Source organism: Centrocercus urophasianus, unplaced genomic scaffold (assembly GCF_019232065.1).
Source record: "Centrocercus urophasianus isolate 14NV4802_14NV808 unplaced genomic scaffold, USGS_Curo_1.0 seq_34, whole genome shotgun sequence".
NCBI lineage: Eukaryota > Metazoa > Chordata > Aves > Galliformes > Phasianidae > Centrocercus > Centrocercus urophasianus.
Window position 1 is genome coordinate 7312738 of NW_024884911.1, and position 19209 is coordinate 7331946.

The 19209-nt window shown below is 43.3% G+C and overlaps 2 protein-coding genes across 6 annotated transcripts in view; one reads left to right on the forward strand and one right to left on the reverse strand.

Annotated features, from left to right (window-relative positions):
* LOC122166823 (spermatid perinuclear RNA binding protein) overlaps nucleotides 1-3712 on the reverse strand; it is a 48536-nt gene extending 44824 nt beyond the window's left edge. Inside the window, exon 1 of one of the 2 annotated variants that reach the window (XM_042830887.1) lies at nucleotides 3691-3712. The gene's annotated coding sequence lies outside the window, so the exon portion shown is untranslated. Of the gene's footprint in view, nucleotides 1-1887; nucleotides 2055-3690 lie in introns of those variants that run through there. The other variant, XM_042830888.1, reaches the window with a different exon arrangement.
* CRB2 (crumbs cell polarity complex component 2) overlaps nucleotides 3406-19209 on the forward strand; it is a 63429-nt gene continuing 47625 nt past the window's right edge. Inside the window, exons 1-2 of one of the 4 annotated variants that reach the window (XM_042830868.1) lie at nucleotides 3406-3453; nucleotides 5829-5990. The gene's annotated coding sequence lies outside the window, so the exon portion shown is untranslated. Of the gene's footprint in view, nucleotides 3454-4049; nucleotides 4275-4478; nucleotides 4679-5828; nucleotides 5991-19209 lie in introns of those variants that run through there. The other 3 variants (XM_042830865.1, XM_042830869.1, XM_042830867.1) reach the window with 3 other exon arrangements.

A 19209-nucleotide genomic window follows, 5' to 3' on the forward strand; every position in this document is an offset into this window, starting at 1 on the left:
TGTTTCCCCTATAACTAGCACCTTGCCTACATTCCTGTACTGCATAGGAAATTAACAGAAAGGTCAGAATATGCATTGCAAAGCAAAACTATGAATATGGGGCAACAGACCAACATGGAGTGGGGTCCAAAAATTCTCAGTCCTCCTTCATTCTGTGACACTTAATGGTCCAGAAACATGAGGCAATCTTGCTACAAAATAAAGTTGAAAAAAAAAAAAAGTGCAAGCAGTTTAACTTACCCATATGATTTGTAACAATTCCTACACACACTTTTTCTTAAAGAGACATAAAGTTATTCAAAGAAGTGGAACATGATCTGTGTGAGCTGACACAGTGCACCACTGTCTGCATTTTCTGTCGTCATTGCTCTGTGAAAGGCTCACAAGTAAGAATGAAAAACTTCACAAGTGCCAAGAAATGCAGAAGAACAACTGAAAAAATACTGTCTCTGGTCTTGTCATTTTTATTAACCACTGCTTTAAATAGAAATAGAAGCAAATGTTTTCAGGTAGGGCATCTTAGGCCTTTTTTTCCAGAAACTTTGTACAACAAAATTATATTTGTCACATGCATACTTCAAGTACAACATCTGTACTAAAACAATTATTTTCTTAGAAATGTTTGAGATTTGCATTTTTCTGCTATTTAAATCTGTAATTGTAATGTTCATGTTACTTTTAACAGGATTTTTCCCTTTAATTTCATGGCTGCTGCATATATAGCAGTAAAATAACCTTCACTTGCCAATACTGCTCATTTTATAGGAAATCCAGGACACTACATCAGCCAAGCTTTCCTCACGCATATGTTGTCAGAACAGAAGAGCCTTCTCTCCCTGACCTCAATACAAACTAAGTTACAGAAATGTGATGCTGAAGTCCTCTGTTGGCATGGCTACACTTATCTTAAGCCCTAACTCACCAACAGCTGCCAGTTAGCATAGCAGGGCACAGACTGAAGCGCAGCGCTCTCGCTTCCCTAGCACAGACAGCCAGGACTGCCTCTCACAGTTGCCCAGGATGCTCCCTCATCCAGCCCAGTACAAATACTCAAACTGCCACCTTCTTCAGTTTTCTTTTACATGTAGAAGCGCCAGCATGTCCATGTGCACCCATAACCAAGGACAAGACTCTGAAAACTTCACAGTTTTTAACAGATATGTAATGCCAATCACAGTGGCTTTTTCCACACATAAGCTTGTTAGCCAGCCAGGGCATCTCCCCCTCCCTTCTTTCCAGCCATGGACATGCTCTTCAAAGAGCTCTATTTACATGCCAAGTTACAAAGTTCAGCTGCTTCCAGAGCAACATGGAAAAAGTGCAGCTTTTATGGTTCTACAGTGAGGCTTTTTCACAACTCGAAGCAGCCTGGACTAGTTTCTTTTCTTCCACACCCTTCTTCCCTCCCCACCTCAACAGGATTCACTTCATAAATGAGAGACAGCTTAAAAGAAAAAAAAATCTGCGAAGACAGACCCTTGAGGAACACCAAAAAGCTTCCAAAGAAAAGAGCTCCGCAACCTTAAGAATCACTGTTACTGAATGAACATTCAAGGCAAATACTGCTTCCAAGCTAGAAACGGGTTCCCAAGATCTGCAAGTCTACCACAATTTAAACTGCTTCACAAACACATACAGAAGGCATGCCCTCTGCCCTCATTGCTCTGCTCCTCTTTTCCCAATGGTCTTCTATACAACTGCTCAGCTAAGTTCAGACTCTGCTTTAAGAATAAGGATCTGCACACATGGCGCCGATCTTCTGCAATCACCTTCCATTTGCCTACGCTTTCTTCTTAGTTCCTTCTGAACCTCTGCTATGAAACCAATTGCATCTGCAGTGCCATCTCAGAGCAGAAGCCATGAGGCTGGATTCAGCCACTTACTCACCTGGGGTTCCCCCAACACACAAGGATTTCTAGAAAAAAACCTTCCTCAAGTTCCTCAAGAAATTCAGTCCTGGATTCCTTCCTTGCATTTAAGCTCCTGAACCCTCTGGAGCAAGAACTGGTGCTTCATCAGCATCCTTTTTGTGGAGAGACAATATTGTCAGTAGCTCAATAATAATGATTCATGTGGAAGAACAGCCCCCCCCACCCCGTCCCTTATTATTTTTTTTTTTTTAAATTTACAAACAGGCATAAAAATTCTGCAAGGACAAAAGATTCTACACGGAATGTGAGAACAAGCACTGGACTTGCATTATCAATGACAAGATAATGAGAAGCAGAAACCTGAAAGTATTAAAACCACACCATTAGCAATCCGTACCCACTCTTTTCCCCATTCCTCCCCTTCTGCACCAACGTGAAGCAGAGAAAAACTGGAAAGTTCCAGAGAGCAAAAAAAAAGACACATGCATCTTAAACACAACCAAGAACGTAGCACAGGTTACAGGCAGCCCCAGCGGCTCTCACGGCCTTCCTCTCCCTCCCAAACCTGCAGGAATAACTGCAGCCCATCTTTTCTGATGGATCGTCTCAGAGGCAGACTGTCCACCTTCTGGGGGAATGCAGAGAGCAACCACCACGCACACACAAAGGACTACACCAACAGTCCCTATAGGCACCACAGGCCTTCCTCCCAGTCCATCCCAAAAACCTCCCTCACAGCCCCTGTATGTCTCCATCTCCCTTCCTTCCTGCCAACACCAGGCCCTCCCTGCCTCCTCCACTGCTTCCTTTGGGTGCTCCAAAAACAGTTACTGCATTCTGAAAAAGAAAATCCGCTGAGACCAGTTCTTCAGAGAGCCCTGCCTTCTCCTTTCCTTCCAAATTACTCTGCACGAATGAAGGAGAGAATTTTAATTTTCTTTTTCTTTGTCCCCAGAGCACACAGCCACATTTCTTACACGAGATGTGGCACACTTGACAGCTACAACATCCACCCAAGTCTTGCACCACGTTAGCTGCACTTCTTTACAGGAGGCGTAAAAATTCCATTTTAAACTTTACAGAAGAAGTCAAAGGGCGGCAGCAGGCAGCCAAGAGCCCGGCACAGGCAGGACTGCTCCATTTCACGCCCGTTTCCAGCGCTCCACTCGGTGCCATCGGGCGCAGCTGTCGGCGCAGGACATTTTCTTACTTTCCGCAAATCACACAGCGCCATTTGCAGGGGCGTGTAAATAAATAATGCCATTTCGCCAGGTAACGCGCGTTTCTACTTCAATTCGAAACTCAGGACCCCGTTCGTCCTCCCGGCTCGCTACCGCCATAGGAACCATCGGCTTCGCGATCCTCAGAGGGCAGCCGGCGCCGGGGGACGCAAACCACAAACCGATGGCGCCCCGCTCCGCGCGGCAGGCAGCGGAGCGGGGGCCAACTTCGCGGAGGACCCCCGGCACCCGCCCGGCACCTGCCCGCCTCCTCCGCCTCTCCGTCCCCGTCCGAGGACGCTTCCGCCCCGCCGCCCGTCCGCGCCCGGCCCCGGCCGCCCCGCACCTGTGCCCGTCGCCAGGTACGGCCGCACCTCAAGGAGCGGAACCCCCAACGGCCGCCGCGCCCCGCGACCCTCCGCGCGCGCACCGGCGTCCCCCCGCCCCGCGCCGCCTCCCCTCCCCCCCCCTGCCCTTGCCTCCTGCCCCCAGTGCCCGGTGCAGTGGGAGGAGCGGTGCCCGGCGCCCGCCTCCCCTCGGGATCGTTCGGGGACCGCCGGCGGCCGCCTCCGGTCCTCCCCGCCGCCCACCCGTCTCACCCCGCTCGCCGCCGGCCCCGCCGCAGCCCCCGGCCCCGGCCCGGCTCCGCGGCCCCGTCCGGTTCCTCCGGCTCCGCAGCGGCGAGCGGGGCTCCGGCACGTGACAGCGCCCGGCGCCCCCATAGGCTGCGGCTGCCGGGCAACGTGAGCCCGCCCCCTCCCTGCACCTGAGAGAGAGCCTTACGCCAACGACGTAGGAAGATGCCGGCCCGCCGCGCCAAGTGCGTAGCGGCGCCCCGCCGGCCGTTTCCTCCCTCCTCGCGGCAGCGCAGCGCAGCCTTGCGGAATTGACGTAAAGGTTCCCGGCCCGGCCTGGCTGATTTCCTACCTGCAGCTGCTACTCCTTGCGTAGCCTGCGTAATCCTACCCGTCCCCTGAGGAGAGCGCTCTCTGCAGCTCGGACGGCTCCCGCGGATGTGCGAGTGAGGAGCGGCCAGGCCCGCACCAAAGAACGTCACTTACGTAAAGCCCCTCAAAGCGGTCGGTGTTCTTACGGATTCTCCGTAATGTCGTCAGCGCGAGCACTGCACCTGAGAGGGTTCCTGGTGCGCAAATGCCGTAGGTGCTAGCGCGCCGGGCGCAGAGTACGTAAGCAGCGCGGTAGGGTCCTCCCCATCCCTGTGGGCCTGGTGCGAGGCGAAGGCGGGAAGCAGGTGTGTGCGAGGCGTGTGAGCGCGGCCCCAGCGCTCCTCAGGGCGCCAGGAGCCGCCGACCCACCCCGGGCTCCTCTAGCCGCCAGATCTCACCGCTACCCGCCCGCCACAAACGCCCTAGGGCCGTGAGGGTAATCCTCACCGCGGGCGTCGTGACCCCGTGAGGCGATGGGCACGGCCTGGCCTGAGGGAGAGAGGAGCTGAGGGGCGTGGTGGGGTCCCAATGCCCTTTCATCAGTGTGCGTGCTTCACGGATTTTATACCCTGCTTCGAAATCTGAAGCAGTGCAGAAAGAGAGCAGCTGCCCGAATTGAGCTGAGAAGCAGTGTTTCCTGGTGGGTTTCTGTTCTCCATCTGGGTTCCTCAGCTGTTGCCAGAGGGCCTAAAATCGATGCTTTCCTGTGGTGAACGTGGCAGGTTGGGCTGTGCGAGGGGCATGGCAGGCAGCAATTACCTCTTTCCCTTCTAGGGATGGGGACAAAGAGCCATTCTGTGGTTAAGCGTAAATTCTGCCACTGAGAGCTCTGGAGCTCCGTCCACCACCAGCAGTGGGGTGGGAATGCTCAGCAACGCTTTTCAGACCCTTCAGAGAAGCCTCTTGAAGCCTTTTGATGAGGAGAGGGGGCTGAATCTGATGGTTGGTGGTTTTTTGTTTCCTTTGTGTGTGTGCTGCAGAGTATCTCTGTGCTTCTGCTTCAACATCCAAATGGCCAATAGCTTCACGTTTCATGGCCTTAAATGATATTTGACTTGTAATTTGTGTAAAAAAGTTTTTTTTCTTCAGACTTAGCAGCCTTGGTATCAGTGTAAGGGATGAGTGCCCCCAGAGCTGACTGCATGAGTGCATCTAAATTTCCACAAGGTTTTCTAGTTTAAGTGCTTTCTTCAACTTTGAACATGGCATCTATGCTGTATGGTATCACTTTGCAGAACTAATCCTTTATAGGCTGTAAGATGAAAGAAATTGACTGGGGAGCTCCTTGCTAGCATAATCAATGCACAGCATGCTGTGTTGAAGCAGCCTGTGAGGAACTTTGGCAAAGGCAGTAGGCTCGGGAATTCTGCAGTGCCAAAGATAAGCAGTAAGTTTCATTCAGAACAGCAATTTGCAGCACTGCAGTGGAAGAAGAAAACACATATGCACGGAAACATGACCTGTAGTGGGAGGTTGAAACTGAGCTGCTGATGGTTGGTGTGCTTCTTCACAAGGCTTGTCTAAGCTGTCACCCTAGTCCTGAAGAAAGACAGCTCTACTTCTGTAATGGTGCATAAGGAGTATTAAAAGGGAAATAATGTCTAATGACTCTCAATTACTGCTTTCCAGTCTAGAATTGAGAACTTTAGAAGCAATAAATGAATTTACCAGAATGTCCTGTTGCCTTGTAGCGTAGGCCTTTGAGAAGGGGCAAGAAAGTAACAGCTAGATAATCAAGGGACATTCCAAGGACTTGATGTAAGGACACTTTTGTTTGAAATTGATTGCAGCAAATGACGAAGTACCAGTGTAGCCTGAACAAAGGCTGATGGAGGAGACAGAGGAACAGGGAGCTGTGGAAGAATGGCGACTGCAGTGCAGCTGGAAATGTAACAAGGAGAGAGAAACATACAGGAGACTGCATCTCAGATAATGAAGAAAGGTATTTTCAGGTAAGGCATGAGTTGTATGTTTTCTTGAATTTTAAGATTTTCCATGGAGTTATCATTTGGGCTAGTTGTTTGCCAAGGGCTAGGGGAAAAAAAGAGAGGAAAGAGGAATGGTGGATGAATTTAGAATACAGGGAATTGGAATAGCTTTGGCACTGCAGCACAAGGTTATCTGTTTAACACTGAAAAGAACATCTGATGTTTGAAGAAAGTTTACCAATTTTCTTTAGACTTCATTAAATAAAATGGAAGAAATAGAAATGTATATTCTAGGTGTAGTCAGTAAGTGATGAGGACTTGAATTGTGCCAAAAATCAGCCAGTTATATGGAAGCAATATACAGATCTGAGATGTTAATACAGAGAATACATGTGGTAAGTGACTGAAGTCTTCTAAGGCTGTTTATTTCACTGAGATTTACTGAGACATTAAATGTAGTTTGTAAAAATCTCGGTGCCTGGACTGATTTTACAGCTTGCAGATCTTATTGTGGTTATCTTGCATTCCATAAATCTGATAAAGAAATTTTATTGCCAGTATTAAATAAAAAATAGAAGTAAAGCAGGAGTTGCTGTGTGACCAACGTATGAAAGCAGTTTTCATGGAGACCAAAAAGAAATCCCTGGGAAAATGGAGGAACTCTTTACAAGAAGCTGTTGAAACTTACTGATTTTAAGGTTGGCATGAATGAGGCACTGCAACCTGCAGCAGGGCACCTCGTGGGAGGATGTCCTTGGATGCTTCGCATCAGCCACAAATGCTGCATTGAGGACTAAGTGACTATTAGCTACAGTAAAGAGAAAAAAATCCTACCTGAACAAGGATAAAACGTAACTTATCAAATTTCAAGTGTTTGGCATTGTTTGTGGACAAATGGGATTGTTCATATAGAGCCTGAGGGAAGAGATACTCTTGTAATAGCTCAGAAAAGAGATCTCTGTTTGAGGCTTGCCTTTGTCCAGTGACCCAGTTCTTTACAGGTTTCAAATTCTGCCTTTAGGCATAAATACTAAAGTTAATGGGATTTGTGCAAAACTATCTGAGGACAGACTGAATTGGGGGAAAAAAGAAGTGTCATATTAGACATATATTTCACAAATCTTCATGGAAAAGCTACCTCCATATGTGAAAACAATCTCACAACTCCAAGAACTAAAAAATAACGCACAAAAAACACAGAATTTGAAAAAGAAACTTGCTTGATTCTGTTTTTAATCTATAAAACCAAATAATTCCGTGTTTTATACTTAATTTTAAGCAAGGCTGATGATACACTTATTGTCACTGTTTGCATGCTTTGAAGTTTGGCAGTGCTTGATTACTTTCCACAAAGGAGGTTTGTGGTATTTAGGTAGGTATTAAAGGAGGTATTTAGAAGGGTGATAAGTTAAGATGGGGATCTGCAAATGTGAATTATTCTGAAGGAAGTGTCATCGTTAATGACAAGAATTAAGTTGGAAACAATTTCATGTAACATAGAACAATGTCCAGAGCCCCTTTCACATCTTCTGTATTTACTTTGTGAGCAGTAAATAATGAAAGGAAGTAGAATGTCAAAAGACACAAAAGGGGAAAAAAAAAAAAATGTAAGATCACAACATTGTCTGGTTTCTAAAGGAAAAAAAAAAAAAAGCAGCAATAGCTGGAGGTGAAAATTAAAGAGTTATAATACATACAACATAAAAATAGGTGGAGAGTACATTAAAGCTGTGCTCAGGACAGGTAAACACATGAAAAACAAAACCAGCCTGTTACAATTGCAGAGATTAATGTGTTGGAAGGGTGATTCAGGAGTAGAACAGCAAATGGACCAGCATAGATAGAATGGTGTTACAAAGGAAAATGAAAGTTCTCACCCATTTCTGAACATCTTGGCTCACAGGAAAGACTCCACAAGGGAGGGATCCCCAACCAGAGATCTTTCTGCAGTGGCAGTCAGCCCTTAAATGAGGTCTAAGAGAGAGGTGCAGCCAGGCTCCATCCTTTCCTGTCACACAGCTGAATTGTCTTCACCTGTGCTCCCAGGGCTGATGGGGGTCCTTTCCCCTGGTGCTCAATCAGTGGTTCAGTTCCCATATGCAGCTGGGTAACTGTGCAAGCATTAAAACCCCAGATCACTAAAAATATTTCTGCAGCTTGCACTGAAATCAAAAGCTAAAAATACGTGTAGTCAATTTGTTGGGGTGGTCTGAGAGTGAGGGAAAGGAAACCAGCACTGAAAACCTGGCAAATTTTAAGTCTGTTCTTCTGCAGTGTGAGGATGGAAGATCTGCGGAGAAGCACGGGATGATACCAGCAAGGGAAAGCTCTTTTCTAGGGCAGATAAACGTTGGTTTTGGTGTTTTGGTACATAGGTGTTCATCTTCTGAAAGTATAACTGAGCCTTAACTGAGCAGCTCTTCTTTTAACGCTGTCTTATGTGACTTAAGCCTGGGTTCTCACCGCATGGTTAGGAGCTGTTATGTGCTTTAACACGGGCTGTGACGTGTCTGTTTTCATGTGAGCATCCTGTGAAAGCTGAGTTTCTGTTTGATACTACTCAAATGCCATCTCGCTCCTCCTCAGGCATCTTGCTTTGCTCCTAGCTGTCAGAATCAACTTTCTTTTTTGTATCTACCTGACCTTGGGTTTAATTGTCTTGTACCCTTTTGCCTTCATTTCTGTTTGGCCCACAGTGACAACCTGGTTAATTAGTGAGATTGTGTAGCATAGAGTTTTATTCTGACAAAAGCTTGTGAGATCTATACTCATTCAAAAACAAAAACATCAGGAAAAGAAAAGAAGCAGATGACTCTGGGTAGAGGGTAAGAATAAAAAATCTGTGCTGCAAAACAAAGGATTGTATGCGTAAATCTGGCAGTTCTTTGTGTACCTTCTTTGTTGCTGAGTTTGACAGAGTACTTGCTAGTGTGTCCTGAATGGTACTTGTTTTGCTTTGAACTGGAAGAAAAGGTGATAGAATTGTATTGGAGGAAAATTAGACGGTGAAAAAGAGAAATCATACCATGAAATGTATCATAGTGCTCATCAAATCTCAAAGCAGTCTCTGTGGGGTAACATTTCAGAGTTCCTTTCATCAATAGGGATGAGGATCAACCTGAAAAGTGAGCAAAATTGAACCAAGTAAGTAGGAAATACTTTCAGGTTATGACTAATGCAGTTATTAGAGACTACTGCATGCACTGAGGTGGATTTAGCTTCAAGTAAGAACAGAAGTTATGCATGTGTGATTGATTCCAGGTTGGATTACAATTCAGAAGTGCAATTAGTGAGTCATTTGCTATTTTATATCAATTATTAAAAACAAAGGTCTAGGTTAAAAAAAAAAAACAAAAAAAAACAAAAAACAAAAAAAAAAAAAACAGTGCCTATTTCAGTATGTGCTGTTCTACCTGTTAGTCTTCTGACTTCATGTTTTGTCTGATGTGCCTTAGCTTTCCTGAGTGTGGTGGTGTGGAATGTTTCTCACACTAGCAAGTGAATTTCTATGCATCACAGCAGCACTCAGCATTGCAGTCCCTCAGTTGTGACCCCATCTCTGCATCCTTTACTTCCTTTGTTTGGCTAGAACCAGCCCAAGTACAGCTGTCTATAGTGGGCCTGCATATCAGCAGCTTCCCATCTGTAAAAGAAGCGCACACAACGTAGCTGGCATCTGAATTGTTCACAGGCCAGGCTGTCTGCAGTCCACTTGTCTTCTCACCACCATCTGGCAACTGCTGGATGTATAATTAAAGCTTTTCCACTGGTGGCCATACAAATCTCATAGCAGTAAATGCTGTCTTTAAGATGTGTGCGCACGCAGACGTATTTTCTGCTAATATTTGATTGTGGTGTGTGTTCCAGGAGTGCTAGCTCAGAAATTAAAACTGTGTAGTGAATCTGATGTTTCTTCAAAACACTGACTGCGTCCTGCCATAGGGAAAGGTGAGTCCTCCAGAGGGCTGTGCCATATTGCTTATCACAAGCACAGGGAGGGCGCACGTTCACATATGGGAAAATATGTCAGTGTGAAAAAAAACAATAATAATTCCTGTCTGAAAGTGCTCATGTAAGTTGGTGGAATTTAGTAAATTCTTGCTGGTGTTATGATGTCAGTGCCTACAGAAAGGGAAGTGAGAAGAAGCAGTAATTTCTGACTTCATACCCTCTAACATCACTAATGCAACAACTGCAGACTGAGGGTAAAACAGAGAACGTGCCCTAGGAGGTGCCCAGGCTGCCATGCTTTCTCCAGGCAACATCTCCTGCTATTGCTTTCAGACACAGTGCCACACGAGGGTGATCTGACCCAGCAGAGCATTTCTTATGTGATAGGCTGTGCTGGAAACAAACAATATTGCTAACCTTAAAAAAAGCCTTTAATTAAAATCTGTAATAATAGTGGGGCCCTAAATGATCACCTGAAATGTCCTGATCTTTAACATCTCTCCTTTGGGAAATGGAGCATTATGTGACCCAAGTTTAACGTTTGTCTTTTCTTGTGAAAGGAAGTGCTTTCACCTACTGCATACAGGGAGAAACCCTTCCATGTGTACGTGAAGGAGTGTTTATGGCTTTCTAGAAGAACGAGTATACATTTGTGAGGGACATTGCATGAGGGAAGGGTATGATGGAGCAGGAGGAAGGAAGACAGCAGCGCAGTGCTGGTCCTTCGTTTGATGCTGGTTTTGATTTTGTTTTTGTTTTCCTTTGAAGTTTAGGATTCAAAACCTGTCATTGTTCCAAAGTAGCAACAGCTTGGGTGGCTTTTTTATCACTGATAATCAGAGTAACGAGACAGGACTGTGACTCCACTGAAAAGAGGCCCTGTCATAGAAAAGGTTTTCCAGGTCAAGATTAAAAGCAAAATATCTCTCATTGCACAAGCCTTTGTACTGCACCCATATTTGTCTGAATACTTTTGGGCTATCTTTAATGTTTGTGCTCCTATCAAGAATAAACCCAGCTTCCATCTCTGCGGGTGTTGTACAGAACATCAACAGCAAATAGGATTTTTCGTTTTTAAGTGCTGGTTTTCTTTCTGCTTTCAGTCTGTTTCTGGCACAAAAAGTTTTAGTTTCGCTCTTTTGTTTTGTAACTGCATGTTTTCTCCTGCCTGTATCTGGTTTTGACTATGGTCTGTATTTTGATGAAAGCAATAGCTGAGTGTCCATCAGTGACCCTGAAGCCTAGAATGGGAGTCAGAGTTCATGTGACTGCAGCTGGTGAGATAGTCATAAATAAATAAAAAAAAAAAGAGTGAAAATCTTTTGCCAAGATTCATTTTCATCGGCAGAAAATGAGGAACTCTTAGGAATAAAAGTAGTTGTCCGGTAGAAATAAAAAGCTTTGAACCATGGTCATAAATCTAGTCTAAAAATTTTGCTGAAATGAGAATTGTGGTTATAAAGCAGTAGTTTTGTAACATTATTTAAAACAATTGTGAGACCATTACAAAAACTCACTGGCATTTGGAAAATGTACCTGAGCTGTATCCTTAGCATGAAGTCCTGCCCTCAGCGAAGCTGGTCTGAGTGCTCCCTGAACGTGGTGCTGCCCGAATCAGCGTGGGGACGGAGCAGTCGTTAGTTCTGATGTCTGTTTCTGAGTAGCTGAACAGATGTGGTCCAGGATGCTGAAAACTGTATCTAACAAATGGATGTTGGCAGAGCCTCCAACCAGAACCACGGGAGAAGACCTTGTACTCTATTTTGTCCCTTTGGCTCTAACCTGCTCCATTCCTTGTGCTGTATGAACTCAAAGCAAGCTTTCAAAATGGTAGAATATTTACCCCAACTACTTTGTATGCTGCTTCTTAACTAGTGCTATTGTCAGATGAAGGTGGTAAATGGGAAACAGATCTGTGGCATGTACAGATCATACTCCTGGCATTAGGTGTATACCTTCAATTTTTAAAAACTTTGTTATGCCAAGGCATTATGCAGGATATGCAGTAACTGCAGGTTTCATTAGGCCTCTTCTAGCCAGTGAGCTGTTGTGCTGCTGCAACAGCTCTGATCTGTGTGTCTGTGCCATATGAGTTATGTAGACTGAAGTGCTGACTATCAATTTTGAAGTGTATCAGATTTCCCCTTTGAGGGAAAGTTGAGCCCAGTCTGTAAAGATGATCCCCTCAGCAGCCCAAAGTGTTTCGTAGAAAAAAATACTCTCGTGGCAATCTTGGAGTAGCAAAGGAACTCCGAGGGTTTACCTGCCCAAGTGCAGGCCTGAAGTGGCCATGTTGTCATTAGTTTCAGAAGACTGTAATCAGGTGTTGTGTAGAGTCTTTCAATAAGAAATGGGTTGAGAAAGTGTTTGGAGGAAGCAGATGCCTGTACAGATGTGGAGTGTGGAGCCGGTGTAAGATTTGGGGGTAAGTAGGAGTCTAGAAATAAGTGAATGAAATACTTCACAAACAGAAGGCCAATTTCCCTGCTGAGGCTGAGGAAGCTGCAGCTGAAGGCCAACCTGAGAAAAGAGAGCAAAAGATTTTAAGGTAAGACAAGTTGTCTTTGTAATGGGGTAAAGCAGGGAGGCAGGTGCCTGCTGTTCTGCATCTTATGTTTCATCTGTGGCCTGTCATTTAACTCAACAAAAAAAATGAAATTTACATATAAAAATCTGTATTAAATGTACATGTTAATGGAGCTGTGACTCTTTATTTGTCCCACTTGCTATTTGATAATCTAAATGATATTAGCTCCTCTAATTACTTATTTAAGAACTATTGATGTCTCATGTTGCAGAGTCTGTACAGAACAGTGAATTACACAGACAGCGTTACAGTTGCTGGCAAATGATTGAGTTTCATTACAGAAATCACTGCTCTGTGGTTGAGGTAATCTGTACTGCAGGATTGAGAACGAGACCAGTAACTAAGAATTTACTGAAGATTAGTTGGAGATGAGATCCCATTGCCTGAGATAAATCACTTCAGTAGACTTGCAAAACACTAGCTACCATTTTTCCTAGCTTCTGATGCTTCAGAAAGTCTCTCTTCTTTCTATGTGGTCTTTTGTTTGTGGTGTAAAACAAACAAAACAGCAGCTTTTGGTAGATGCAGAGGCAACATCTAACTCTTGTTCTTCCAGATTCTCTGCTTTAGAATCTCCTGTCTGAAAGAGAAATCGTAACATAGAGGTTGCTGTGGGTGCAGGAGCTCTGAAGTGGATTCAGAGCTGTGTGTCAGCACGTGTGGTGGTTTGGACACGTGTGACTGGTTGGTTGCACAGGGAAAATTTCCAGATCATTCTGGGTTTTGGTTCATCCTATCTAGGAATAGGGGGCACCGGTGATCTGAGAGTTCACACGCCCTGCTTGCAAATGCTTTTGGTACCTCTTTGGGTTACAAATTCCCACAAAATCCATATAATGGAGAAGAATCACGATCTGCTTAGCTTCAGTGCTTCAGCACTACTAGAACAAATTAGGTTGGCTGTTGGTTGATTGGTGGTTGGTAGTGATGGTTTGCTATTGTGTTACTTGTATTTTTTTTTGTTTAAAGAATTCCATCCCTTATAAGGCATATTTCTCTTTCAAGGCAGAGCAACGTCCTTTTTAAAGTGTGATTGGTGTTTCAATCATGCTTAAATGTTGCTGATAATGTTCTCTTCCTTTGCTAATAAAACCCAGGGAAGCTGCTCTTAGATTCGTTAAAGATTTCTTTTAATTTCTGTCTGCGTATTCACAACTAATCTTTACAGACTAACTTTTCCCAAGTTTTATAAGTGGGATGTGTGAAGAGCACACTTGAAAAGAAGGATTTCTTATGGGCACAACTAACACTCCTAACTTTTATGTTTGAAAGCAGCATGGTGTTCTGTTGTACTACGCTAGATGTCTGCATTTTCCCTGTATGTAAAATTAAACTATTTTCAGATTACTGGAAAGTTTTAAATGGTGACACAAAGGAAAAAGGAGATTTTCCTGTTTCCTTTCAGTCCTGCTGCTTTTTGCATCTCGCAGTTAGTAAGCAGCCTGCGTATCAGCACTCCAACTGGATAACAATCTTCCAGGTTTATGCTGCTTTTACCCTGAAGCATAGCTGCTCTTCCCAGGGGACAAGCAGAATGCAGGCAGCGCTGCTTCTCTGTTCTGTGCTCGCTAATTGATCTCTGGCTTGGTGACTTCCAGCAAGGTCACAGAATTAGCAGCTAAAAAAACAATGTCCTGTGGAAAATTTAAAGGGAAAGAGTGAAAGTACGTAGCATGGGCTGATTTCATTTTTTTAATTAACTTTTTTTTCCTCTGTAGAATCTTCTGGTTTTATTTTTGTAGTGCTCTGAAACTTGGAAAGATCTGGTTCCAGAGGTTTGCCCTTTGTGAGTTTCTCTATCCTGAAAGCTGTTCTGTTCTCTCTATAATCCTACTTTGGTCTTCATTCTAACAGGTCGTCAACATTCTAATTATAGTTCAAATCCTATAAAGATAAAATGATTTCTAAGCAAGTATAGATGGATCTTCTCAATTCTTCTTTTTAGAAGGTTTGTCATCACGTTGGTCTTCAGAGGCACCCATGCATGCTTTTTGCAAAAAGACTTGAAATCATATACTCTGCTTTCTCAGAAACGACTCTCCAATCAATGCAGGCATTCTGTTATTCGAAGGGTGATGAAATTTGGTTAAAAAACACAAAATACTTGCGCTGTCAGTCTCCAAATTCCGTAGTATGTGTTGTTCGTTTAGACACTGTGCAAGTAGTGCTCAGTCTTTGTCATTGTTACAGTAATGCCCTTTTTATAATACTCTGAATGCTGGTGGCTGTGCTCAGCAGGTAGCATTACAATGAGCAGGGCCTGTGTTCCAGGGCCACATACCATCTGGTGTGCAGTTGAGCCATTCTAAGGGCATTTACTGCTTTTTTTTTTAAAGCTGCATAGCATGCTTTATGTGTGTGATACAGCAAAAACCAGGGAGAAATGGAAATCAAAAGATGCTTCAGCAAAACTTAAGTGTTTAAGCATGTGAAAAGCAGAAGAGTCCACAGTGTAGGAAATGAATGTAAGAAATAGTCCAAACTAATGAATACAGGCCTGGAATACTCAGAGCAGAATTAAAGCATACTGTATTATAGGGAGTTTTATCAGTGCTGTAGCAGAAACTGGAAAATCAGTTTGGCTGATCTGGTGAAACTGCTGGTATAAAAACACAGGGATGTTGTGCAGTTTTTGTGAAGGTCTGTTGAAGGAAGGAGCTACAGCAACTCACGAAGGAACTTTTACAGATGGCCAGACTATCAAATGCCTCCACAGAACCTAAATTCTACTGGGCAGAGCACCGACTGCTACTGAGTCGTATCAGGGCGGTGGAGTCCGCAGGGCTGCAGTGTTGTCACTGCACTGGTATCTGCGTTTTGCTGCAGCATTTACTTACTGTCATAGTTTTTCAATAACAATAGCAGGCTGCCTCTTGACAACTTGTGTTCACAATAGCAGAATGTTATTGTCTATGTACAGAAAGTGCAGAAAGTGTATGTATGAAATGTGCAAAATGTATTGAGGAGAAACAGCGTTGAGTGCATGCATGAGGTGTACAAAGTGTGTTGTACAGAGGGAATGAGCATGTGCCCATGAAGCATTACAGGAAGTAAGGGAAGCAGGCAAAGATGGTCCAGACTGATATTCGATGGTTCTCTACTTTTTTGCAGTAGGTAGTGGTCTGACATTGATGTTTATTTTTTAGGGACTTCTTTAGGAAATGTAGGTCTGCAAAATTTATCAAATATTACCTATGAAAAAAGCGCAGAGGTGTTGAGATTGTAGTTAAGTTTGTGAGTGTAATGATCAGGATGTATTTGTCTGAACTTCTTCGAACTGAATGAAGACTCTGGGATGTCTCAGTGTTGGTGTAAAAGATTACTGTGAAGACTCCTGAGTGGGGGAGGAGGAATTCTAGAACTAGATGTGTTTCTGGAAACAGGAGTAGATGTATGGGCTGGAAAACTCAAATATAAGTAATGCTGGGTATGTAATGGGATACCAGCTAAGTAACTCCTCACCTGTACTGAAAGAAGAGGTGAATGGGGATTTCACCACTCTGATGTGACTTAGATTTGGAAAATATTAATGTAATGGTTGAAAAAGTAATGTTCCAAGTGAGATAGCTCTGAATTAATGGAAGTTAGATATTTAATATATTTAATCTCTGCAGTAACTACTTCTGTTGAGAATTTGTAAGGTATGCAAAACAGTTGGTTTCTCTCTTATGTGTGCACAGTTACTGTCTGCTCTGACATTTTCAAACTCATATTTATTTGGAAAGCTAATAAATCTTCAGTAGTAGCAATAATTGCTCTAGAGCCTGAAAGCTGCCCCTACCAAAGCATCTCGATGCATTTGTGCTCTGCCCTGTGATCGCTTGGTGTGTCAGAGAGACCCAGAATATTTGGATTAATACAGGCTTTGTAAATAGAGTGCTCCTATTTGATGACTTGCAGCTGGTGTGCATAGAGCCAGCCTGGCTAACCTGCTAAGCCTGCTAGATGAAGTTCAATCTATGTTTTATGAAATTGTTTATTCTGAGATAATCTTTAATTATGCCAGTGTTTCCAGATTAGAGTTTTTTGTGTGGGCTAAACAAACAGTAACTGTTATGGGTAGGTGAAATGATCATTTTTCAGGGGGTTGAGATATTTATTGCTGAGGTTAAATGCCTGTGGTTTATAAACTCTGTCCTAAATTTCAACTTGTACAATCTGTACCAAGTTTCTTGTCAGAAAAAAACAGCTGATAGAAGTTACTTGCCCTTAAAGAGCCTCGTTCCTAATTCTACTCCATTAAATATTGTCTAGTGGGAAGCGTTGTGGTTTGGAGCGTGGCAGCAGGAATGTTCTGCAACTGTGTGTGCAGCTTTCTCTGACTGACATTAGAATTCTGAATTAGAATTCATTAGATCTCAGAGCATCTGTTTGTGGACCATCGTTTCTTCACGTTGTGGAAGAAACCACACAACGTAATATGTGCTGTGTTTAGAGTTGCTCTAAATAAAATAGTAATTGAGTTATCTGCTAAAGACTTAAAGATTAGACATGATGTCTTTAGAAGAGGAGTGTAGAACAAGCTTAATTTGATTACTGCAGTAAATTCATGTTTGCTTCAAGCAAGTAGCTTGGTAGGTCAGAACTCCTTATGCTCTTTCTTTTAAAAAGGTAGCTGCTAGTGTTTGATGTTCTAACTCGTGAGACATGATGCCATGGAGAGGAAACAGAAAATAAATGTGTTGAATTCACAAACCCCCAAGCTAATTCTACTTATTCTACTAAAACTCAAAGTGATTTATTGGAAAAAAAAAGTTTGTTTGTATCTTTAATTTGTCAATAAATGTGTAATAATTAATGAGGTAGCAAGATGTGATCTTCAGAATCACCTTGAGCAGAGAATAAGTGTGCGTGATGCGTTCTTGGGATCTAGAAATGCGATTCTGGCATTTAGCCTCTGCCACCAAGTGGCAGTGAGATTGCATTGCCTGCCACTGGCAGCCAGCAGAGCCTGCCTGCGTGGTCCTCATCTCAAGGGAAGGAGGACATTGTGCAAAGTAAAAGACGAAAGCAGAAAGGTTCTTAATACAAAAGTAGGTCTGGATTTTCAGAATATTTTTCCAAAATATAGAAATATTTTTAATATAGAAATAAATAAATAGAAATAATTATAGAAATATAGAAATATTTTTCTGAAATTCAGAACAAAATCTGCATTTCTCCTGATACAAGGTGCAGACCTAATCTAAAGAGGCAGCAGGGTGGGGAGCACATTTCTTGTTGATGTGTGCTTGCTGAAATGAGTAAGGCAAACCTACCTTAGAAACTATCTTGAGAATCATTCATCTACTACCAATTCTCTAAAAAGTATTCATGTATGATATACAACTATATGTTTAAAATGAAGAACACTTAAGAAAAAAGAAAGAAGGGGACAGGATTAAGGATGGAATGGATATAGGAGTCTTTATCTAAATGAACCATTTTGTATGAATATATTCCTTATAGGCAGAACTTGATATCATCTCCCCACCACCTCCTTTCAGGAGCTGTAGAGAGCAGTGATGTCTCCCCTGAGCCTCCTCTTCTCCACACTGTGACCAATCCCAGCTCCCTCAGCTGCTCCCCATCACAGTTGTGCTCCAGACCCCCCACAGCTCTGCTGCCCTTCTCTGGACGCACTTCAGGGCTGTGATGTCTGTCTTGTAGTGGGGCACCCAGTGCTGAACACAGTACTCAAGTACCAATCTATTATGTTATTCTTTAACAGTCCTTCGTCCAAAAAGGTGTTCAGTAGGATACAGGAGGCAGTTTTTGCTCACTAGCAGTGTAAATGCTCTTCTGAGAGAGCTATGGTGCATTTCTTGCAGTGAGAATGGATGTGCAGACTGTGTCTGGGAATGGTAGCGCTCATTTCAACTAGAGTGAACCTCTGTAGGGCACATTTATGTCTTATCCTGGGTGAGGAAACGTTACTGCACGGTGCTGTTTCTTTCCACCAGAATTCCTGTATGCTCTCTGTTCAATTCATAATTCAGATGCAATGCATAATTAAAGGAGTATAAAGCCACATTTACTTTTGTATATTTAAAATACCTGGGGAGCCTGGGATGGTGTTTGCCTTGCCTGTGCCTTTGTTTGCCTTTTCCTTCAGAGCATTGAAAAAGTAGGGACTGTTTTTAATAAGAGCTTGTATGACATCTGTTTTCTCATACTGCTCTACAACTAAGGTTGTCTTACATGTGAAGTAAAAAGTTTTTTAAAAAGGAAAGCTTTACCTCTTGAACTTTCTTACAATTCTTTTCCATTCTGGTTTTCTTCTCTTTAGAGCAGTGGCTTGTGACTGGGTGCCATTAGAGTACTTCTGATTGGCCTGGGAACAGTGCTCTATAAGGATAGCTTTTCTTAGGTGCCTTAGGCCTTTTTGTTTCAAACACTGGGTGAATAGCATTTTATGCATTTAATCACCATCAAGCAAAGTGATTGGATACAGACTATTTTGAGCAACTACTGTCTGTGCTATCACAACCCACTCAGGGCCCCAAGAGACACTGATGAACAGAAAAAGATTCACATTTTGAAGATCTGTTCAAAGAACACTGTGTTTTAAAACAAGCAAAAGTGTTCAGAGACTTCATGGAAATGTGGAAAGTGCTGCCTCTCTCTGCTTTGAGCACCAGAAGAAGATTAGTAGCCATGAAGAAAGCATCAATTATGTTGAGCATGAGGTAAAATCAATACCTGAAACATCCTTCAAAAGCAGAA